General features: G+C 38.1%; 1 protein-coding gene across 2 annotated transcripts in view; it reads right to left on the reverse strand.

The window, feature by feature from the left end:
* kiaa1549lb (KIAA1549-like b) overlaps positions 1–26,432 on the reverse strand; it is a 235,947-nt gene that overhangs the window by 192,442 nt on the left and 17,073 nt on the right. The window lies entirely within an intron of this gene.

The following is a 26,432-nucleotide window of genomic DNA, read 5'->3' on the forward strand; positions in this document are numbered from 1 at the left end:
ATCTGTCTATGTACCGCAAGACTACAAACTACAGCCAATATCATTGCAGAGAATGCTAATACAAAGTATTTATAGCATTTACACAAGCACACTTAAAATGTACTAAACCTACAAATGTCTAACTTACTAGTTGACATATAGCTAACATATGTAGCTAGTTGGTATAGTTATTAGCAATATTTTGTGTCAATATTTTAACACCTATACATTAGCTTTAGATAAATAATAATGAAACCTATTTTTTTTTCAGAATATGAAACATTGGGTTGAGTATATGTCAAATTTCAAATTTATTTGTATAGCGCTTTTCACAATACATATTGTTTCAAAGCAGCTTTGTGTCACCATAGAGTAGATGCTACAAGATGTAAAGCTGATATAAAATTCTAATTTATATGGTGACTGAACAGAGACACTTCAAAGGATTTTTGCTGGCACCGATCCACAATTACTTTACCAGTTCCACCCGTCACTCTGATATGCTCAATATCTTGAGGCCAGTATAATTCATTCACAGGAAAATTCAAGCCCTACATATTCTTCAGACTGTGTAAAGTAGTTCTTTATGAATACGTGACTCTAGCTAAATGAACTGCTTCATACTCCATGCTGAATTGACATGTTCCTCTGTAGCCTGCAATAATGGCATAAATTACTGACAGAAATTCTGTAAAATTGCAGCATTGATTAGGGAAGGCAAGGCAAGGCAAGATTATTTATATAGCACATTTCATACACAATGGCAATTCAAAGTGCTTTACATAGAAGAAATTAAAAATAATAAAAAGAAATAAGAATAATTAAAACAGTTTAGAAAAATTAAATAAAATATAGTACAGTACAAACAGTCGGACGAACAGCGGCACAGTGCTCATTCAGTAAATGCATAGCTAAACAGAAGTGTTTTGAGTCTGGATTTGAATGTGACAACTGTAGGAGCACATCTGATCTCTTCTGGAAGCTGATTTCAGCTGTGGCTGAAAAGCGGAAAAAGCGGACTCGCCATGCTTAGAGTGAACCCTTGGTATTTCTAGCTGATGTTGTCCTAGTGATCTGAGTGATCTGTTGGGTTTATATTCAGTGAGCATATCTGTAATGTATTGAGGTCCTAGGCCATTGAATTATTTATATACCAGTAATAATATTTTAAAATCAATCCTAAATGTAACAGGGAGAGAGTGTAAAGACCTGAGGACTGGTGTGATACTGTATGTTCATATTTTCTGGTTCTGCTCAGAATCCTGGCAGCAGCGTTCTGTATGAGCTGCAACTGTCTTATGGTCTTTTTGGGAAGGCCAGTGAGGAGTCCATTACAATAATCCACCCTGCTGGTGATGACAGCATGCACACGTTTCTCTAAGTCTTGTCTGGAAACAAAGCATCTAATTCTTGCAATGTTTTTCAGATGATAGTATACTCATTAGTTATTGCTTTGACATGACTACTGAAGCTAAGGTCTGACTTTAGTGTCACACGATTCCTGACTTGATTTTTAGTTGTTTGTCCCCTAGAGTCAAGGTATGCGTTCACCTTGAGAACTTCATCTTTGTTTCCAAACGCAATGACTTCAGTTTTGTCTTTGTTTAACTAAAGAAAGTTTTGGCACATCCAACTGTTGACTTCATCAATGCATTGGCACAGGGACTCAATGGGGCTGTAATCGTTAGGCGAGAGGGCTAAGTAGATCTGTGTGTCGTCTGCATAGCTGTGGAAAGCAATTTGGTTCTTTCTCATTATTTGGCTCATTGGGAGCATATACAGGTTGAACAGCAGTGGCACAAGAATTGAGCCTTGAGGGACTCCGCATGTCATGGATGTCCACTCAGACTTATGGTCTCCTATACTCACATAATAACCTTTCCCATCTAAGTATGACCTGAACCATTTTAGGACTATCCCAGAAAGCCCCACCCAGTTTTCCAGCCTGTCAAGAAGTATGTTATGATCGACAGTGTCAAATGCAGCACTGAGGTCGAGTAGTACCAGCACTAATAATTTGCCTGTATCAGTATTTAAGCGAATATCGTTTATTATCTTTATGAGTGCTGTCTCTGTGCTGTGGTGTGGTCGGAAACCAGATTGAAAATTGTCAAAGTATCCATTCGAGCTTAAGAATTTGTTCAGCTGATTGAAGACAACTTTTTCAATGATCTTGCCTATGAAAGGAAGATTTGAGATCCGTCTATAGTTGCTTAATATGGTCTTATCCAGATTGCTCTTTTTCAGGAGGGGCTTGACAACTGCAGTTTTCAGGGAGTTTAGAAAACTCCCAGAGAGAAGTGAGGCATTTACCACTTCTAGAAGATCTGCTTCTAAACTGTTTAACACACTTTTGAAAAAATATGTGGGAAGTGTGTCAAGAGCGCAGGTTGATGTTTTAAGGTGCTGTACGGTTTCTTCCAAAATTTTGCCATCAATTTCTTTGAAATCAGACATAATAACTACTTTCTCAGATGGTCTGATCTGCCTGACCCCAGCGCAACTCAAGGATGTGCTGATCACCTTTCTGATATTATTGATTTTCTCAGAGAAGAAAGAAGCAAACTCACTGCACTTGCTGTCTGAGAGCATTTCACTGGGAATCTGGCTTGGGGGGTTTGTCAGTCTCTCTACAGTAGCAAAAAGAGTGCATGTGTTGTTTAAATTGCTGTTTATAATATTTGAGAAGAAAGTCTGTCTAGCTTTGCCTAGTTCCATATTGAAAGCATGAAGGTTGTCTTTGTAGATGTTATAATGGACTACAAGTTGTGTCTTCCGCCACATGCGCTCTGCTTTTCTGCATTGTCTTTTCATATTTTGCACTGCTGTTGAGTTTCTCCAAGGTGCTTTTTGTCTGCCATTCTTCTTCCTGACTTTCAGAGGAGCAATATCATCAATTACACTTTTAACTTTTGAGTTAAAAGAATCAAGGAGAAAATCAACAGAGTCAGCAGATATGCTTGGTGTTAAGGATATAGCCTTCATAAATAGTACACTAGTGTTCTCATTTAAGCATCTCTTCTTGAAAGACACAGATCTAGCTTCAGTGGCAGGAGAGATCAATATATCAAAGAAAATACAGAAATGATCAGACAGTGCTACATCCTTAACCCTTTCACGCATAGTGGTCACTACAGTGGACAGCTATTAAAAAAGCATTTTCTTGAATTTTCACAGGTTTTTATGGAAAAGTTGTACATCAGCCTCTTCATTGGACCCTGGTGCATCATCCTATAAATTGCAATCAAGTGGCAAGCCTTTGTGTTTCGATTTTTCCCCCTCCAAACCAAGATGGCCAAGGGTCAGTCAGACATGCCAAGTTGCTCTGGAATATCCACCCATTGCTTCTATCCTAGGAGACTCTTGTAGGTAAAAAAAATATTGCAGCATCAAGCAATATCTAATGAGTCATATCACAGTAAAATTTTCCAAGTTTTGATTTTAGATTGAGAGAAAACTCTGATTAATCACATGTCCACTGTAGTGGACGTCATGCATCAATTGCTAAATTTCAGCTACAATTCATAATTATAATGTGAATAATGTTTTTGAAACTTTAAAAACTTAATCTGCAGTGACTTTTTTTACTGTAAATAAATGTATTTGTATTATTAGAATGTAATTTTCATTGACATCGAAAAAAGTCATGTGATTACATAATGTATGACACTTGTAATGCATTACTTTACTTGTTAGATCAAAAAGTAATCTGATTTCGTAATGCATGTTATTGTAATGCATTTTTTTACTCATAACATCAAAAGTAATCTGATTACGTAATGCATGTTACTTGTAATGCGTTTCTTTACTCATAACATCAAAAAGTAATCTGATTACATAATGAATGTTACTTGTAATGTGTTTCCTTACTCATAACATAAAAAAGTAATCTGATTATGTAATGTGCGTTATTGCAATGCGTTTCTTTACTCATAACATCAAAAAGTAATCTGATTACGTAATGCATGTTACTTGTAATGCGTTTCTTTACTTGTACATCAAAAAGTAATCTGATTAAGTAATGCACATTACTTGTAGTTAATTACTTGTTAGATCAAAAAGTAATCTGATTAGGTAATGCATGTTACTTGTAACACATTACTTTACTTGTAACATCAAAAAAGTAATCTGAATGTGTTATGCATGTTACTTGTAATGCATTATCCCCAACACTGATCATTTCAGATGAGATTGAAAAAAAAGTATCGCTAGGTTTTCTCAGAGGAGGGCTATGATAGAAATGTGCATGTCCATCTTGAACATAATCAGAATTATCAGCTAATAAGGGTAAATCTCCATACTCTGGTGCACTGGAGGGAGCATCTGAGTGGTTTCCACAGTTGTACCTTGACAGGCTGTAGAAAATTCTGATGGAATCATGCCTCATGTTCTGATATCAAAGATACGCGAAGTGCAACTTGTATGAAGTTGTATGAAGCCTTTGCAATATTTCGCATTTATATTTTTTGTATATATTTTATAGTTTTCACATGATTTGATATAATTTTATTGATTAGTTTGTTAAATTCACATACTTTATCTGTATGATTATTGTCTTATATTTAATACAGTATATCTTCAGTTTAAACCATAACCGCATGCTGTCCACTCAAGTGGACATCTGAAGATCTCTTTGAAAAATTTGTAAAAAAAATAAAATAAAAATCAATTCTTGTTTTTCATGCCCTAAGAGCAATAAAAACACATAGGAAAAAAATCCTGACTGAGGTTATAATAATTCATGCATGAAAGGGTTAATAACAATCGATGAAATGTTTAGACCCTTACTGATAAGTAAATCTAGAGTGTGTCCACGATTGTGTGTGGGTCCATGTACATGCTGAGTCAGATCAAAAGTTTTTAAAACAGTTTTGATTTCTTTTGCCATATTGGTTTCTGCATTATCTATGTGAATGTTAAAATCTCCAGCAATGGCAAAACAGCCAAACTCTGAGGTAATTGTTGATAACAGTTCTATTAAGTCCTCAGCAAAGGCTGGAGAGTATTTTGGAGGCCTGTAAATAATGATAAGTAGAATGCGTGGAGCACCTTTTAACACAATACCCAGATATTCGAAAGAGGGGTAATTCCCAAATGATATTTGCTTACATTGATAGACATCTTTAAAAAGAGCAGCTACACCCCCACCTCTGCTAACAGCTCTGCAGACACTCATAAAAGTACAGTTAGGAGGGGATGTTTCATTGAGGACTGTTGCACTGCAGCTGTCTTCTAGCCAGGTTTCATTTAAGAGCATAAAATTCAGGTTGTTTGTGGTTATTAAGTCGTTGACTAGAAGTGATTTATTTTTAAGTAAGTGGATGTTTAAAAGTGCTAACTTAACAGTCTTAATTTTTGTCCCCACAGCAATCTTAGTTTGACGTGGAATAGGCACCAGATTAGTTGGGTTTGCTGTATGGCTATTGAAGGCCTTAGACTTTCTATTTTGTAATAGAACAGCAATAGAGAAAGATACAGGCACACTGGTTTCCCGCTTGTTCTGTAAACATTTGAGAAAGTTACTGTTATCATAGCGGGGACCCAACACATATCACTGAGAGCTGGTATCAGATGTTTTTGGTTCACCTCGAGCAGATGGAGGAGGGTGTGGGCCCTGGCGTTGTGGCAGAGGCCGAAGAGCTCTCACAGGAGGAGGGGGAGGGCAGGCTTTGGTGGTTGCGGTGCCTGCCGTTTTTTGGTTGATATCTGGGGGCTTGGGATAAAAGAGTGGGATAGTTTGGTTCCAGCATACACCAGTTCTTCCATTTTCTGTGAGAAGCACAGAAATGGAGATGCTGGAGAGAGGGATAAAGTGTCTGGTGAGAGGGGCTGTTGCTCTGGTGTTATCGGAGGCTGTAATATGCTGTCCTGGCTTCCCTGGCTGTTTTCTAGGAAGTCGTCCTTGGGTGCTGAATCTTGGAGCAGTTCTAATATGTCTGTCTGTGGTGAGCTCTGTGGGCAGGGCTCAGCTGAGACTTTGTCCGTGAGCAGAGGTTGTTGTGGCTGAGTGGTGTTATCATTGTCCTTGTGTGATATGTCAACCGCATGTCCATTTTGCTGCTGAACTGAAGTCTTGTGGTCATTCATACTGTGTCCAGGTGTGTGTGTGCCGTTCAGATTGAGTGGATTGACACACACTACAGAAGGATGATTGAGGGAGAAGTAGATATGTCCTTTAGCACTCTTGAAACAAGTTTGTTTGGGTGGTGGTCATCCTGATGAAACTGACTCCAGAAAAGATTTAAGTTGTCAATGAAGTTCATCCGTTTTATATTGCAGGTTTTTTGCAGCCATGTATTAAGCCCAAGCAACCATGAAAACCTGTTTGTTCCTCTTGCTGGGAGTGGTCCACTGATGAATGTTTGAACTTTCAGTCTTTTAAGTGTTTCAAAAAGTTCATTGAAATCCTTCTTAAGGAGTTCTGACTGCTCTTTATTAATATCATTCTTCCCCACATGAATGATGAGTCGATTTGCAGTCTTATGTTTCATCAGAATGTTCTGAAGTTCGCTGTTTATATCAGAAGTTGTTGCTTGTGGAAGGCAGCATGTAGTTGTATCCCTGCTGCTAATGTTTCTGATTATGGAGTCCCCCACTATCAGAGTCCTGGGCTCGGCTGCACTCTGAGCTGAGTGCCGCTGTCTGCTCGACCTTGAGCGCCAGTTAGCATCAGTGTTAGCTACTGGCCCATTCAGTCTGTGTTCGATCACATTCATCACGTTTGGGGATTCCTCATTTACATTCATTAGTACTTCAAATCTGTTCTCAAGATGTATAGGCGGTGGTAGGAGACCAGTGTTTGCAATCCTTGTCAGAGCTGTATCTGGGGTAGAGGATGCTACTGCGCCAATATGTGATGCTCGTGACAATCTGATGTCTCGAGTGCCTTTGGGTCTCGTTCCCTGTTTGTGCCATCGATTTGTAAGTCGATTGGCTTGTTTCTCTACCTGTCGAGGAGCACTAGTTTCATGGGACTCACCGGCTATATGCTGAGGGTGTCCATGACGAATTTCTGTTGTGTGTTCCGTCTGGTTTGGTGGTCCCGTAAGTAACTTTGTTTCAAGAACTGCAATCCTTTGTAAAAGTCTGTGGCAGTTAGTGCAGCAAGTAGATTCTTGAACCAGAAGAGGCATTTTCTCTCTTATCCTTATGAATGTAGGCAGTTGTGTTTTCCTTTACCCAGAATGTAAGTTGGTCGGGTAAAAGAATGTAAGATGGTCGGGTATGCGGGGTGGTGTGGCGCAATGGATAAGACACCTGCCTTTGGTGTGAGAGACCCGGGTTCGAATCCACTGTGAGACACCAATGTGCCCCTGAGCAAGACACTTAACCCCTAGTTGCTCCAGAGGCGTGCGACCTCTGACATATATAGCAATTGTAAGTCGCTTTGGATAAAAGCGTCAGCTAAATGAATAAATGTAAATGTAAATGTAAAAGAATTCTGCGTTTTTGTAGTAATCCAAACTTTGTCGTTTGAGCACTGTGCTGATTTGCTGAAGTTAAAATAGGTGATAAAAGGAGATAAAATATAAAAATATAGAAGATAAAATATAAAAGCGATAGAGCAAAGCGCGGAGCAGTAAGCAAGAGCGTCCGAACAGTAGCTGAGCAGGAAGTGTGTGATTAGTTAATAAACACAATAACATGCAAGTCCAATAAGAGTTGTGATATAACATGTATAACATAAATGTTCAGTTTTCTTTTCATAATGCAAACCAAATTCTATTTTCTGTATTTTATTATAATATATGTCATTCCTCATCCTGCCCAATGTTGTACTCCAAACAATGTGCAAATTGAAGGCTATGAAAACATAGTGAATGTGTCCACGTAGATATGTGCTATAAATTATGAGCATAAAAAGGGATAAAATATAACTATTACGTTAAAAACAAAACTCTATTTCTTTTTAAGTTACAATCCCTAAATAAAGTTTGTTAACTGGACATAGGAGAAACACATTCACTCATAAACATAAATAGTAATATAACATAAATAATAGATTTTTTTAATATACATTATACGAAATGTATATTTTAGTCCAAATCATTGCACTCCCATTCTATCTGCTTGTGAAGTCATTACGTATCAAAAATGTCCAAATTGTGCAATGAATGGGCCTTTGCAGGTTGGTTGTGTATATGAATTGCATGACGAAGGTGAATCAAATAAACTAAATAACAAAAGCTCTGGAGAACATACGGAGTTACAACCAAACTATCACAAAAGAGAACGGACAAAGAACTAAGGAGAACTCAGGGAGGGAGGAGCCAAGGGGGAGCCAACAGGCCGCATGTGAAGTGATGGGCTCGTAGGCTTGAAGCAGAGCCAGGGGAACCTCCTTACTGGGCGGAGCTGTGGAGCTGACTGTCAGAGGAGGTGTGAGAGGGAGGCTGGGCAGAACCAGCAGGGAAACAGGAGATTCAGGGCTGGGCAGAACCAGAGGGGTACCAGGAAAGTCAGGCCTGGGCGGGACCAGCGGAGGTAGGAGAACCAGGGAATTTACCTCCTCAACCACCTCCAATAGATCATCCATATAATTTCCAGAGGCCATATAGCGGCAGGGTTGTGGGCGGGGCTTCCCTCCAAGCCGTTGAACTCCACAAGCCCGTCCTTCAAAGACTGTGGAGATCGGCCTGCCGCAATGGACGAGCCCGAGCCCGCAAAGGGGAAGGAAAAGGACATCGCCCCGGAGCCTGAGCCGCACGGAGAGTCTGACCAGGTGCGTGAGCCTGCAACACCGTGCGGCTCAGGCTCCGGGGCGATGTCCTTTTCCTTCCCCTTTGCGGGCTCGGGCTCGTCCATCGCGGCAGGCCGATCTCCACAGTCTGCGGTGGGATCTGGTGAATGTCCCGTGCAGCTCGAGGGGTGTGGTTGGCTGGTCTCTGGATGTGCAGGAGTGGGGCTGGTTAAGTTGTCATCTTCAGCGGGGCCGACGGTGAATGCTGAATTGCTGTTCACCAGCACCGAATCCACAAAAGCAACGAAATCCGCCTTTGGACTGTCCGCTGGAAGGCATGATTTAGACTGTTTCTTTTACCACACCGGCCTGAGCAAGCGGTCTAAGGCATGCCTTCCAGCGGACCAGGTAGTGCATTTGGCATGTTAGATGGATGAAGTCCCAGGTGTGGTCTTCCCTGCTCCAGACACAGAAGATGTATAGCAGGCAGGTCCATGGAGAAAAAAAAGAAAAAGAAAAGAAAAAAAAAAAATAGAAAAAAGAAAGGGGGAAGAAAATGCTGCAAAATTGAACTGTTTAGGTCCGTTCTTCAGTTACGGGTTGATTGTGTATAGAAGGTGAATCAAATAAACAGTCTTTATTGACAAAAGCTCAGGAGAAAATAGAGAGATACAAGCAAATTATCACAAACAAGAACAGACAAAGAACTAAGAAGAACTCAGGGTTTAAATACATGGAACAAACAGAAGGAACTAAATAGGAAACAGCTGAACAGAATGACTAATCAAGGAGATTAATGAGAATTCAGGCAGGCAGGCAGGTAACAGAAACAAAGCACGACTCAAACTGAACATAACAGAATATACACGTTACAGAAGCATTGAAACTTGAACTGTTTTCTCCTCCAGTTAAACCTGTCCTTCTGCCCACTAAGGCCTTGTCCACACTAATACGTTATCATTTGAAAATGCATCTTTTTCTCTCCGTTTTGGCCTTCCGTCCACACTGAGGACTCCGTTTTTATTAATGAAAACAAAGCTTTTTGAAAATGCTCTCCAAAGTGGATAAATTTGAAAATGCCGTTTTCGCGTTGCAGTGTGGACTGTCAAAACAGAGGTATTTAAAAACTATGACGCAAGTTTAGTAATGTGGTGCATATTTTACCAGTAGATATTCATGTTTATACCAGTATTGTGCCCGTTATGTGCCAGGGTTTTTCATGCATAGAAAATTACGAGGCGGCCGTCTCCGTCAAATTTCGTGCCGCCTCCGGCTCTCGACAAAACTCGGACAGACAGTCACATGGTCATACCCTTTTTTCACCGTGACGGTTCTGTTGCGGTTACCGCTTGTGTCCATTCTCAAACCGTATAGTGCTGCACGGATCGCGGATAATCCACGGGTCAGGGGGGCCAAGTAATAAAAACATTCCATTCCAATTAATCGAGGGTCGATGACATCATTGTAATGTGATAATGCGTTGAGTTTAATAAAGACAGAACTCTCATCACAGTAAAACACAATGAACGTGCGTCACTCTTTTACTTTCATTTTCAACAATGTAATTCTCTTCAGGGGAAACCAATCAAGGAAAACATATCAGGGCTCGACAATAACGCTTGTCCGGTACCATAGACTGTGTCCGGGACACGTGTGTTTTTATCTTCTTTTGAAAGGAAAAGTGAGAGAGAATTGTACTACTTGCCCAACCGGACAAATGCCCTGATTAAAAAAAAAATGAATATAAAAATAAAAAATAACTAGGGAATCACCGAAAACGTGAGGATGATTCTGTTTTATTTCCTTTAATGTAAGTGGCGATCGATAGCCTATAGTTGATAATAATATAGACCTACCTAATGTACTGACGGTAACAAAGTTGTGCTGTTGAGGCTCGCGCAGTTATTTAGGCCTATAACATATTATAGTTAAGAAACAATATATAGCCTAGGCTACACACGACCCGAGTGCTGTTTTCCTGAATGCCATCAAGATTGAAACCAAGACTGATTTCATAACAGTTCAATAAACAAATAGTTAAAATTAAGTCACTTACATTTTAGACGCAATGACTGTTTTTGTTCTGTTTCAGCAGCGAAAATAGTTCCAAACAAAGTTCACAGCAAAACCATACGCATCTCACAGCAACACTCAGCCATGTTTCATTACTGAATGATTCAGCATTTTGAACGAATCGGTTGAGTCAAAGATTCAATTACCCATTCATAAACTGCCTCATTCTAAATAAATCAGCCGTTTGAACGAATCGTTTGAATGAATGACTCAATGACTCGCTCATTAAGACGGTCGCCTGCTGCCTCCTATTGGCGGTTTAGTTTTAAAATATCATTCTTTTCAACATTCCTTATTTGTATATTCAGAAATATTTAAAATAATCTCATTTAATACAGTTATAATTTGTCAATGTAAATTATCTAATTTAATTTGTAACAGCCTAGTGTCTTATTATTTTGAATTTAAGAATTTGAAATGAAAGATGGAGCATACATTTAATACAGTTAGGGGAAAAATGCCCTTTATAAAGGTACAAAAAATTATTCTGAGTGTTTTCAAACAGTGATGTAATGAAATATTGACAATTTAAGTTTGAAGGGGGTAAAGCCTCTGTTTAGGCTAAGTGTGTGGGACGGTTGCCCATATATATTTAGAACAATAATATCTTAGTAAAAACCTAAAGTAATATTGACAAACTATATATCACTTGAAGGTTTACAATCTCTAGTTTTCATATTTGGTGGCTGTTTTTTAAAATAAATTACAGAGGAGCAGTAATTTATCAATTTGCAATATTTCATATTCATTAGGCGTGTTTAGGACTTTATTTTGAAATAGAAATAAACATGAAAAATCATGAAAGATTGGTAGAAACCTCAGTTTGTTTTCATGCCAAGAGTTCAAAAGATAACACCAATTAAATTTTATGAGAAAAAAAAAGTCTGAAAATGTTTTGAATATAAAGAAAAATATTATGGATTCTCGATTTGTGATGCGGCAGCGAGCTATAACGCACATATGTGCTCTTTTTATGTTTATTAGAGGTTGAATTCAAATCAAATACTGCCAAAACACCCATACTATTTCTGAATAGGATGTATACTTCATAAATTGTATCAAATTATGGAAATACATGGTTCAGATCACTCAAAACATATATGAAAATGGAGGCGCCCTTATATGGTCAGTAAGGAAGCTGGCTGTCCATCTAGTGAAAAAATGTGGTACTGCGCCCAAATAAAATCTTACTGAGAGCTCATTTTTTTAGATATCAACCTAAAATTTGGAACACAACTTGTTTAGATTTTTGGCTTTAATTTTCTAGCAGTTTTAGAGTAAAATATATTTTGTAATATATATATATTTTATATAAAATATAAATAATTATATTTTTACATTGTACATTTTATACAACTTATATAACTTTTTTTCTGTTTCACTGTCATAATTTATTTCACTTCTACAATAATCTGGCTTCTTCTTTAAAAAAAGACCAACCATATGTCTATATTCCAAAGCATTCTTGAATTACAACCATTTAAGTTTGTATAGTGATTTTTTTGTCTATGCGAAAAAAAGGCATTCACCCGGACCCCCCTAGAGGTACCGAGCTACACCCACAAAAATAATGTGGGAAACACATTAGGCTATATGATGATATACGAAAAATACTAATTTAGTTACCTTATTATTAAAATACATTATTAGGATTTTACCACCTCCGCCTCATTTTGAGCCAGGAAAAATCCTGTGTGCTATTCAATTTCACACTGTTGCTAAAATATGTTACTTTGCACACTCTTCACACTCTTCACATCACAGTCCTGCAAAGATTACAGAAAATGTACTCACATTTGCTCTCCTGCGGTAATACATTAGACCAGTTGTGTTTTAGACCAAACATATGGTGACTGAGTGCAACCTGGACCCATCAGTGAATGGTGAGATATTTTGCTAAATAAAATTATCCCGTCAGAAGAATTGCGCGATAACTTCATTATTTATTTTTCCGTCTGTATCATCTTAGTGAGCTTTTGTTTTAGAAGGTTTTACGCATGCGCAGTAAGGTGAATTTAGCGTTTTCAGGCATTTTCCAAAAGTTTCTCATCCACACTGAAACGTTGGAAAAAAATAATGTATCTGGATTAATTTAGACGTAGCCAAAGAAAGACTTAGTATACTGAAAATACTGTTTTATGTCTCTCTCTCAAACACACACACACGAGAATAAAACACAAGCAATAAAATATATTTATTAGATATCTACAGATATTTAGGACAATGTTAAAATGTATTTACCTGACAAATATGTATGTTCAATATATGAAATATTTGTAAACACACTTATGTATTTATGTTTTGAGTTCATTCATTTAGACCTATTAATTAATTAAGAGACCATTTTGACTCTATACAAATGGCATATTGTCCAGCTGCTTACTCCTGCTTGAACCACCAGGCACCACTGAACCTTAAACTGAATCGCTCTTATTAAACATTGTACTCTTATTACCCATAAATGTATTCCATTTAATTTTCAGAATTAGTGCTGAACAATAACTTCAAATGAGTCAACAATGCCATTAAACACCCATTAATATCATCATCACGGAGGAGACGCAGAGGAATCTTTAATTTATTTTTTCCTTTTTCCAAAATCACATATTTTCAGAAAATATATAATTATGTAATAATTATGTTCTGGCTTAACGTTTAAATATATATATATATATATATATATATATATATATATATATATATATATATATATATATATTGCAATAAAAGATAAATGAAGATAGGAAGAATTTGGTGAATGTCACAATGTCATATAAAAAAGGACAGTAATACAGATTTATGAGTAAAGGCCAAAGTTGGACAACACACTCTTACTGTATGTTTTTCAAAGACCTCCAACTAGTGGACACCAAGCATCAGAGGGTTAAAGAACTGTCACCATAATAAAACTGAAGCAGCCTAGTGTGACTTAAGGGAAGAGAGTGTGAGACTAAAGACAGCATGACTACTGGGATAAACGCATCTGACAACATGATTATATTTCTGTGCTTAAATTGCCATTTAGCAGAAAGAAACTTCTATAAGCCAACCACAGTATGTATGTATGTATGTATGTATGTATGTATTTATTTATTTATTTATTTATTTGGCCTGTAGTTTTTAATATTCATACACGCCTAAATAACATACTGGCACATTTGCAACTTTTCATAATTTTATTACAAAGTTATTGGTTATTATATTACAGTTATTGGCTGAACAAAATGTAAAAGAAAATGAACAACTAAAATGTAATAATGTAATAAGTAAGGGATAATGTAGAGCGAGGCGGTTGTTATAGCGAATACAACCCCGACAGGCTGGGAGGGGTCTTCAATCAGCCTGAAGGGGTTGTATTTGCTATAACAACCGTCTCGCTCTACATCACAGGTGTCAAACTCAGTTCCTGGAGGGCCACAGCCCTACACAGTTTTGTTCCAACCCTGCTTCAACACACACACACACACCTGCAGTTTTCAAATAAGCCTGAAGGACTTGATTAGCTGATCAGGTGTGTTTAATTAGGGTTGAAGCTAAACTCTGCAGGGCTGTGGCCCTCCAGGAACTGAGTTTGACACCCCTGCTCTACATTATCCCGATTATTACATTGCTACCTACCAAATAAATCAGTAATTTGACACAAAATATTGATTTAAAAAGGAGTTTATTGATTTAAAAACGATTGTATTGCTTCCGCTAAAGAAAATAGTCCATTCCGTCTCTACGGTTAGAATCCTGCGTCCATAGCAACGCTCTGTTTTTCATGGCAACGGTGTGTTATACTTCGCAGCGGTCTACATTCTACATTAGCATTCTACATTAGAATTCAACCAAGCCATGTAATAACAATAACTAACGTAAGCGCTGGGGATGAGAAAGGCTTATATTTATTTTTCAACATGGATTTCCAAAAAATACATGTCAATAATTCTCATTAGAATACTCTTATATTTAGAAACTATTATAGGTTCGTAGGATAAGTTGACTCGCAAAGTTACTTATAATCAGTAGAATGTATTGTAGAGGACCATCAAAATAAATTGTTTATTTAACTGTTTGTAATTATAATTATTATTATCAAACTTGACAAATTAAAAGGGATTTCAATGAGTAAAGAAAAAAATAAATTAGAACGGTAAAAGAAATTCTAGGTCTAGATGTGAATTAATCAATTTGAAAATAATATTTTATTTTAAAATATGCAAACCTTCACTGGGTAACACTTTATAATGATGTTCAGTTAGAATTCATTTAAAAGTTATTAGTTAATCAATTACAACTGTAATTATTAACTATACACGTTCATAAATTATTATAATAATAAAAATAATAATAATATGCTAACCCTCTATGGAACCTCGTCATTTATAAATGACAACACAATTCTTCTTTGGAACAATATAAGGGTGGTTAAATACTGACAGAATTTTAATTTTCAGGTGAATTACTCCTCTCCAGATCTCCATCTGCATCCCACTCTCTGTTTGCCTCTAGAGGACACTTGTAGGTGCTAATAGAACAGTATTGAGGACTGGAGGGCTTGGGTTGGCGATTATGCAATCAGCCTAGAAGGTTCCATTGTTCAGAGTTTTGTTTCATACGCTGAGGAACAGTGAAGGTCATGGTGTCACTCTGTCCCATACTTCACACCATCTGACACACTTCTCTCTTTCCCTATGGAGTGTGTGCTTTTTCTCTGCAAATTTATAACACACTGCACTCGCTAACGAAAAATACATTCTAACAGACAATTTCTGCAAAGGACAAAACCCACAGGAGAGAAAAATGGCAAATGAGATCTTTTTAATAGCTCAGTTGTTTCTTGACATTCATTGTATTCTATATTAATGCGGCAAATGACTACTTTGCTCAGCAAGCATAAATGACTGAACTCATGACTGTGCTCAAAAGATGGCTGTTGACATAGTGTTCTCACTTAAAAACAGAGTAGAGGCTTGTGAATTTGACCAAGCCGATTTCATCTGTTTTCCAGATGCAAAGAGTGAGTCTCCAGTTAACAATTCACAATTTTGACTCTAAATGAGCAAAGAACAGGAGATCCTTGAAGCAAGAGTGTGCACGCTACTGATGGCACAAAACGTAAGGTAATAACAGCCAATACTGTGTCCCATGGAGGCGTTGCAGGAGGGAGGAGCCAAGATGGGCCATGTTGGCCAATCAGAGGCTTGGAAAAAAAGGTTATTACCGGTTCCAGTTCTGACATTACAAGCTAAAATTTACACGACAAAACTGCAACCGGAGTTTCTAAAAATCTTCATCCTGGCAGGAGTTTTCAAAAAAGTGCGGTTTCAGTGACCGGATACTAGTGATGTTACATTTGACACTGAAGCTTCAAAGCACGTATTGAGTACGCAGCGCAATTTGTCATGAAGCTCCGTGCCGGAGCGCGTATTGTTTTCAGAGAAACATGTGATCAACGAAAAACGAAGCCTCAATTTTTTCCAGTCATGTGAATGCTTCACTTTGCGTGTCGGAATGTTTGAACTCAAACCACTACTCTACAGGTTTTTGGAAGTTTAATTCAATTTACTAAAAAAAATTTTTCTATAAATAAGCCTATAGCTTATGTTACATAATCATATTTTCTGACACATAAACAGCATAGAAACCATAAAATAATTTGACCAACATTTACTTGCATCAAGCAACTCTGTTGGAATTTTTATAATTAGTATTAATATAATTGTTATATTTATTTTATTGCCACACTTTAATATGTTAATTATATTATCAGAAAACTGAACATTTAGCGCTGTCTGGCTTTTATTTGTGCTTAATGGATAAAACAATGGAGCTGCGCACTCAGTTGCTCATAAACATGGCTGCTAAAATTTTGACCTGCCACAAGATGGCGCTGTTTTCGACACTCTTGATGCTTCGAATCTTTTCCCGAAACATTCAGGGAAAGCCTCAGTGCTTCATGAGGCTTCATTTGCACATCCCTACCGGATACTGCGTTTGCATGTAGACGAACGACCAAACCGCACAGAAAAAGCTGCGGTTTTGCAAATACCCGTATTTGTGTGGACAGGGTCTCGGTCTGGCCTTCTGTCACAACTTGTAGGACATACAAACTCAAACTGAAACAATGAGAACTAAATACAAGATATAACGAGTTGCACAGCTGAATGGAATGATTAATTAGGTCACTATGGTAACAAACTCAAGCAGGGAAAAAGTGCAAACAGACAACCTAATCCAACTGAACATTAAATCACATAAAATGATGGGTAACCAAACAGTTGATGAGCCCCATTGATTTCCATAATAGGAAAAAAAAAATGCAATGGAAGTCAGTGGGGCAATGAAAAGTCCCCCAACATTCTTCAAAATATCTTATTTTGTGTTCAACAGAAGAAAGAAATTCATACAGGTTTGGAACAACTTGAGAGTAAGTAAGTGATGGCAGAATTTAAATTTTGGTTGTAACTATCCCATCAAGCCCTGTGTGTACTTTTACTCAAGCACTTGGTTTGTGTACTTCATCCACCACTGAGTACATGCTGTTAATTATTATTACTTATTTGTATAATTACACAGTAAAATGTGAAAAATGTGTCAGTGGCAACATTTCTGCAAAATGATATCACGTTGATTCTTGCACGTTTCACAACACTTTAAAAGTGAAATGTCCGGTGAGTGGCTAAAACTTAACCAATATTGGAATTTTTAATTCTAATAAATTTTATTTAGCAGAATATTCAGTTCATCAGTATGTTATATAAATTAGGCAGTATTTTTTGTTAGTTATATTTGGATAATTTGATATTTATAGTGTAGCTAACTACTTTTTTTTCTTTTCTTTTTTTTTAAAGTACTTTTAAATCAAAATAGTAGCTTGACTGTAGTTTAACTACTTTTAAATTATGAGTACTCTAGCTTGAAGCTTGACGAGTTACAGTTTAAAAGTAGTTTTGAAAAAAGACAAAGAATAGAGGTCCACCTTATTTCACCAAGGTCCAACTACTTGGAGATTTCAGGCCTTATCACTGACTGGAAAATATCGGAAAACTGTATTAAGTAATGAAACAGCAACCTTTGAGCAATACAATTTTATTTCAGTAAGTCTTTTTTCCCATCTCCAAGCATTTCTCTTTCACACATAATCCCTTTCTTATTACTTCAGGGAGGACAAGCTTGCTGGCTTGAAAATGAACTAATGAACGAAAAGTATTTCTCCCACATATCATCATCTTCATTCAGCAAGAAAACGCTCAAGCATTGAGACCCTGGAGTTCAGTCTCTCCATAACAGATCACACACACTTATAAACTTTACAAACACAAATATCTATGACAAGAAAACAGCAGGCAGTAGATTGATAGCTAGCTCAACCAGCTCAGATGTTAGAGCTATGCTCAGCTGTTTATTAAAACTGAAGCTGTAAGAAACTAAACTGTGTGAGGGTCCTTTATCCACAGGTTTCTTTAAATCACACTTTCACAAGTCAAATCTCTTGGGACAGGACAGAAGATCTGGGCTAGTACATGTTCAAACCCTGCACCGGTTGATCAATGAACTACTGTATCACCATTGATGTAAGCTTTGAATAAAAGTGTCAGATAAATATTAAATTAATAATAGTAATTAGCACTGTGGTGATGAATACACAGACCAGAGTGCTGAACAAAAAGCCTATCTAAAGATTCTCCTCATTTGTGAGATGTGTGGGGTATGTTAAAGCTATTGTTGGTACTATATATCAAAGTAAAGAAATTCAGTTTACCAAGATGAATATTTGTTGCTTTATTACAATTTTAAACAGAAACTACAAAGAATATATTGAGAGATGCTTGCTCAAAGTTAAATAATTAGGGTTAGGGGATAGTAATAATTACACTGAGGGGGATGGGCAGCTGGATCAGAAAGCAAAGGACAGATTTTCGATGGAAACTAGCTCAACCTTGAATCCAGCGGAGAGACTCTCCCATGAATGTACTGCACATCAACACAGTGGAATCTGTGCCACAGTACACTGACCCAAATAATATAAAATAAATCTATCAGAACTTTAGCCTACTTTGGTACCATGCTGAGTTTAAATGAGAGAACAGGCCTGAAGCAGACAGATATCCATTGATAGACGTATGTGTTGGATAGGCCTATATCCATGACATTATATCCCACTATATCAGCTTAACAACTGCGCTGAATCTGAGGGAGACTTCATGGATGGTGGGCTACTTTTCCCACTTGTCTTGAAAGTGATTTTTTTTTTCTTGTACATTGTTTCATTAGGTTTCAAATTTAATCTGAATGATGTAACTGTTATGGATAATGCAGACACAGGAGAGGAAGATGAATGGTGAATAGTGATTTCGTCGTCAATACCTCTGCAGTATGCAATCCCTCGTTAGTCGAGTATGATGTCTGCTTGAATTAGTTGTGTATTCTCAGATGACTGACAAGTCCAATCCGAGATCGGCATATCTTGTGGCAGTGAGGGCAGGTGTTGCTCGGATCAGCTACAGCAGGTGTCATGACAGCAGCGCTTTGCCTAGCTTTACGAGCCTTGCCTAGCTTTACCTCTTTTCTTCTCTTTTGTTTCTGCGTTGCTCTTCAAATATTTTAACACCACGATGGATAGTGCTTCTCCATAATTTCCTGTCCCAAGCTTGTTGCTCCCATTTGTTGGCTTTGATGAAACACTGTTTAACCCTCTGGGGTCTGGGGTGTTTTTGGGGTCCTTGAGATGTTCTGACATGCCCTGACATTTGTGCTTTTTTCAGTTGCTTATAAACATATCAATGGCAAAAAAAAATTACACTCTATTTAGCACAAACAGGACTACCATGATATGTGAGCCACATGTATGTACATGTTTTCATTTTTGAGAGAATAATGTTTATGCATGGTTATTGAAAAAACTAAAAATGAAAGTTTCTGAAATAAGGCCACAAAACACATACTAAATATATGTCAATAAGACTTTTGACTAATGGATGTCGTCGCCTAGAGTTTTTTCTTCAAAATGATGTGAAAATCATCCTGCCTAATCATTCACATAAAACGATACATTGATTTAAGTTTTGCAAAACACTTTTAGTTTGGAAAGGCAATATGCGGATGGGGCGTAAACGATCATGCATATTTAGTAGTTCACACCTGATGAGACAATGCCCCTGCATACTTAATGAGCCATTCATTCAGGTGTGTCACCTATAGCTAACTTAAATATAAAAGCTTCATAAAAATGATCATTCTAGAAGAAAATTTCAGATGGCATTTAGAGGCTTTTGCATCTGAACTCTTCATACACACACACACAATATGCATACACACACATATATATATATATATATATATATATATATATATATATATATATATATATATATATATATATATATATGTATATATTTAGACACAAATATTTTATATAAATTTTTTATTTATTTTTTTCACACATTGTGCTTGCAAATTGTATAATATCCAAGGTAAACATGTCTAGTAATTGTGCAGTTAATTCTCATACTGTATTTTCAGTTTTGGAATATTTATCCTCTCCCCAAATTTGTTACTAATAAAACACAATACAAATTATTTAAAGAAATAAATTATATTTACCTTTTAATAGTTTGTTTACATCTACCTTGTAAATATATTTTTTTATTAAAAAGGTTACAATTACAACAACAATTCAAGTGTAATCTTAAAGTATATTCTACAGTAAAAACTGTACCCAAATCTAGTCAACAAAATGTTGTCTTTCATATTTCGCCTGACTGTAACGTTGTCTTTATGAAATATTAGGGCATATAAATGTTAATTTGCAGTTTAATACGTTGCTTATACAAATAGCCTACATTTTATTTCAACATATTTCAGTCGATTTTTACTCATCTCAGTATAGCAATACAGTTTGCTAAAACATCATCATTCATTCACACACGCGATTTAAATTTAAACTGTCTTTTGCGAGCTGTGGTAAACAGCGTGCATCTCTGCCGTTCATTCATTCATAAGCAGAAACCCGATTCACGTGAGAAGGAAAAAAACTTACAGTATTCCTCAGCTCGCTCCTCGATATACCCGCACTTCTGAGGTACATTTTCCATTATTATTATTCCTCACAGCGCTGCGAGATGGTGTAAACAAGTAATGATCTGAATAAACTTGTGTTTCTCGAGCTGATATGGGGGCGTTCACAGGATTGCGCGGATTGCCTCAGCCATTTGCGTTTGAATAGCGCACGCTCCCCGTGGGCGGAGTCACATTACATCTGAATCAGCTGTAATGAGCTCGACTGGAATCGCTCTCTTTTAATACAGATTTCACAAGATGAGAATATTTGTTTTTTATATAAATTACTTCATTTAAAAGAAGAGAATTCAAGCTTCATGCCTGTGTGTCTGTATGCCTGTTGGACTGAGTATTCGCTGAGTTATTGTTCATTTTCAGATGCGTTTCAGAATGGACTACACTGACAGAGAGAAGGCAGAACTCGCATCACGTTTATTTTTCTTTATTTGGCAAAAAGCACAACACTTTGTTTTTATTGTGAGTATACACAAAAATAATACACAGTTAACAGAATCGATTTATGTATGAAACTCCTATGGAAAATCAAAGTCAACGGAGTATTTATGAGTTTCTTTTACACTGATAAAAAAAAAGCGAGCTGGTATCGCCGGCGATACCGCCGACCTCAGGGGGTTAAGGCTGTGATGTAGAGTGTCCTTGTATCGTTTCATTTGACATCCCTGTGTGCGCTTGCCAGCCTCCAGCTCCGAGTACATGATCTGCTTGGGAATCCTAGTGTCCTCTACATGACACTACATGGTTCACTACATCACCCACCCATCGCAGCTGGTTCTTTATTACCATCGCCTCGATGCTTGTGGTGTTGGCTTGCTCAAATACACTATTAGTAGTTTGTTGATCTTGCCACTTAATTCCAAGAATCTTTCGTACGCTGCGGTCATGGAATTTCTCCAGGGATTTCAGATTGTGACTATAGGTTACCCAGGTCTCAGATGCATATAAAAGTGTTGGAAGGATAACAGCTTTGTACACTTTCATTTTAGCACTCCTATAGATGTCCTTGTTGCTGAAGACACATGTCTGTAGCTTCCCAACAGCTGATCCAGCGGCTTGTAGCCTTCGGTTGATCTCAGCATCAATATTAGCCTTTGCTGATAGATTGCTTCCTAGATAGTTGAAGTTCTCTACATTTTCCAGAGCTTGTCCATTTTCCTTGATTGATACCTTTGGCTGTCCTTGAGTATGGAAGTTTGGTTGTGGTTGGTATAGAACCTTTGTCTTTTTGGCATTTAGTTTGAGGCCAAGAGCAGAGTAAGCACTATTGAAGGCATCCATCGCATGCTGAGGGTCCTCTTTGGTGTGGGCGACAATGGCATTGTCATCTGCATACTTCAGTTCGCACACTGTTGTGATTGTGGTCTTCGTCTTAGCTTTAAGACGTTGGAGATTGAAGATTTCATCAAATCTGTACCTGAGTCTTATTCCAGTTGGCATATTCTTCTTGACCAAATGCAGCACTGCTGTTAGGAATATTGAGAATAGCGTGGGTGCTATTACACAACCCTGCTTGACTCCAATCAAATCAAATTCTTGGTGTATTCTCCATCAACTAGTACAGATGCTTTCATCCCATCATGTAGTGTACGCACAATGTTGATTAGCTTTTCAGGGCAACCTATTTTGTTCAAAACCTTCCAAAATGTTGGACGGTGAATGGTGTCAAACGCCTTGGTAAGATCAATAAACGCCATATAGAGGTCTCTATGTTGTTCTCTGCATTTCTCTTGGATCTGTCTTGCAGCAAAGATCATGTCTACCATCCCGCGATTAGGCCTGAATCCACATTGACTTTCAGGTAGACATCTCTCTGTCAGTTCTCCCAGTCGGTAGCTTACTATTCTGGCCAGTATTTTTCCAGCGATTGAAAGCAGAGAAATACCCCGATAGTTTCCGCATTCTGCCTTGTTTCCCTTCTTGAAAATAGTTACAATGTTGGCGTCTCTGAGATCAGTAGGAAGTGTTTTGCTCTCTCCCATATCTTATGGAAAAGATCCAGAAGGTTTTGGGTGAGTTCAGGTCCTCCATTCTTAAAGATCTCGGCAGGGATTCCATCAGGCCCTGCAGCCTTCCCTTGCTTCGTCTTTTTGATTGCTTTCTGTAATTCTCCCATAGTTGGTGGGTCTGCTAGACTAATCTTAGTCTTGAGTTGTGGTAATCCATCCAGAACATTGTCATCCACTTGAGCTTCTTGGTTGAGTAGCTCGGAGAAGTGCTCACCCCACCTTTCTCTGATCTGTTCCTTCTCCTTGTAGATAGTTCCATCTTTCGCAGCTATTGGTCGGGCTCCGCTAGAGGATGGTCCATACAGTTTGAGTAGCAGCAAAGAATTCCCTGCTGTTATGCATGTCAACTAGTCTCTGCAACTCCTCCGATTTTCTTACCCACCAGTCATTCTTCAGTTTTCTGACTCTGTTCTGAATGTTAGATCTTACGCTGTGGTAATGTGTCTGTCTATTTCTGATGCGCTCTGCCAAACTCTAAAGGCTGTGCGTTTTTCGTCCATCATGGACTTTATCTCTTCATTGTTGTTGTCGAACCAGTCTTCGTTGTGCCTTTTCTGCTTTCCAAGTTCTGTGTGGCAAGTCTGTATGATTGCCTCTTTCAGACCATTCCAGGTGTTATCAACAGTGTCAGTTTCAATGTCTTTTATACTCCCTGCAATCTTCTTCTAAAACTTCTCCTTGAACTCAGGTTGGTTTAGAAGACAGGTGTTGAATTTAGTTAACTTCCTTTTTGTGTTTTGTGCTGCTTCAGTTGTATCTGGATGTTCATTAGAGACAATATCAACCGTTGATCTGTCCAGCATGCATCTGAAGATTCCATTGCACGTGTGAGGTGAACATCATGAGCATCAGCTTGCCTCACAATAATAAAATCTATAAGGTGCCAGTGGCCAGACCTTGGATGTCTCCATGATGTCTTCAGTCGATCTTTCTGTCTAAATAGGGTGTTTGTTATGGTCAGGTTGTACTCTGAACATTCTGTCAGTAGCATCTCCTCGTTACTGTTAGTCTTTCCCACTCCATCCTTGCTGATAACTTTGCGTTAAAATCTCCCAGGAGCACGATTTTGTTTCTCCGAGGAACTTGAGAGAGCAGAGCATCTAGGTTTGAGTAGAATACTTCTTTGTCAAGTTGATCAGCGAGGAGGGTGGGAGCATAAGCAGAAATTATGGTTGCTTTTCTGTTGTTACGCAGGTTCAGTTGTAGAATCATTGCTCATTAACACCAACTGGAAGTTTATCAAGTTTCCTCACTATTTCAGTCTTGATGGCAAAACCAACACCATAGATCCTCTTCTCTGCGGTAGGTTTCCCCATCCAGAAAAAGGTATAGCCTCTGCCATCCTCTGTGAGTTGACCTTCCTCTGGTAGACGTGTTTATTCTGAGTTCACGAGCTACGAAAGCTGTGCGTCTCTCTGGTCTCTCTGATCTTTCATTGTCCATCATCGTCCGCACATTCCAGGTTGCAAATTTCATTGTAATTTTCTGACCGCTGAGTAGGTGAACCCGCTGGATGCGGTCTTCCAGCCAGTTTAAGAGGAGACAGACTATGTTTAGGGCACCTTTTCTAGCCCTTTCCTCGAGTTGAGGTGAGCAGAGTGGCTCATGAAAAGGCCTGCTCAGACATGGAGGTGACTACCGAACCACTTTACTGTCTCCAATCCTAAGTTGAGCGACTGATAAGCCTCCATTGCCTACGTGCTGGTTTGTGACTAGGAACCTCCAGGCTTCACTTCCCTGTTCCCGTCGCCACTCCCCAATCGTCGCAGGACTTTTCTTGGGTGCAAGCAGAAGCTGTGCGTGGTTAAGAGCAGTGTCACACAACAGAGCTCTGTAGTCTTGGCCAAGCATTTCTGAGCCCGATGGCAAGAGAACCTCGACGACCGGAGAAACACCTAGCTGCAGTGAACAGCCGTTGATACATTCGGATTCATCCGCCCTTACAGTTATCTGACGAGTGTTCACAGACCCCCGCATTTAGATCAGGACCTCCTCCTTTAGCCTTTGTGCCTAACAAGGCACTGTCCACAAGGCAACAGATTGCTCAGCCAGCAACTCTATAGGCCGTGGTGAATCGTTTTGGTAGATGGACACAAGACCCTAGGAGCATGTGCCCTTAAAGACAGGTATTGTGCTTATCCTGCCAGGGTGTCTACCCACCCTCCCACTCCCCAAAGGGCCAGTGGGTTTACCAGTTTAGTCGCCGGTGGCTTGACCATGAAACAGGTGGTACTGGATTACATGTTACCAGTAGCAGTCTTTGGCACAATCTTTCAGCTTTCCAAACCAGCCTGACCTGACCTAATAATAGTGATTTATTGATAATATAAAGGTGCAGTGATGAGGTAAGCTGGGTAGTGAAGTTCAAAGGATGATCTTAATAGAGACACAGAGGAAAGGAAGATGCTGGAGACAGGGAGATTGCTGGAGACAGGGGAATAGTCCACAAGGTCGGACAATGAACTGTGGTGAGGAGTGTGCATTTGTAGGGACAGTGATGAGGGTGATGATGATGTGCAGGTGTGTGTGATTGGAGATGACATGCAGGTGGGGACCAGGAGGTAGGGGTGGGCGGATCGATCCTGAAGTATCGATACTATCGATACTGACGTGGTATCGAAAAGGATCGATCCTCACATAAAAATATCGATCCAAATGTGTGTTTTTTTACCAGTAATTTTTTATTAATTTAGCACGCAATTCAGTGCATAAAATAAGCCTCTAAGTTGAAAAATAAGCGAATGTTAGCGGATAATTGTGTAGGATAGAACTTTTCTCCTAGTCATCTGGGTACAAAACGAAACCAATCAATCACAGAGAGCATTCGATGCTGGTGCTCACAGGCCCAGTGCGTTTGGGAAACGAAGCCTTGCTTAGATGACAGAGAAACAATTGGGAGTGATTTCGCAATAAACAAACCAAAAGTGTTCAAAATGTTGACATCAGTAAGATTTTTTTAATGAAATTAATATTTTTATTCAACAAGGATCGATGCATTAAATTGATCAAAAGTGACAGTCAAGGGTTTTACTCTGTTAAAAAAAATCTACTTCATATAAATGCTGTTCTTTCAACTTTGTTCATCAAATAATTCATAAAATGTATCATGGTTTCCACAAAAATATGAAACTGTTTTCAACATTGATAATAATAAGAAATGTTTCCTGAGCAGCAAATCAGCATATTAAAATGAATTATCATCATGATTGTAGTAATGATGCCGAAAATTCAGCTTTGATCACATGAATAAATTACAGTTTACTATGACATAGAAAACCTATGTTAAATTGTAATATTACAGTTTTTACTGTATTTTTGATCAAATAAATGCAGAAGAGAATTAGAAATCTTACAGACCCCAAACTTTTGAACAGTAGGCTAGTATACTAGTAGGCAAGTAATATAATTAGGGTAGTTTTGTAAAAGTCACTGACTAATTACAGGCGAGTTGAGAGCACGAATCACAAAATATTTAGTAGTCATGAAAACGTATTCAGATTTAGCATATTAATGATGCATTCACCTCATAAATCATGACACACTGCTCTAGCACAGGAAAGTGCATACAAGTTCAAGTGCATGCTTTTAAAATGAAAAAGTATTGGTATCGGTATCGATATCGGCGATACTGG

Source organism: Squalius cephalus (genome assembly GCF_949319135.1).
Source record: "Squalius cephalus genome assembly, chromosome: 6".
NCBI classification, from domain to species: Eukaryota; Metazoa; Chordata; class Actinopteri; order Cypriniformes; family Leuciscidae; genus Squalius; species Squalius cephalus.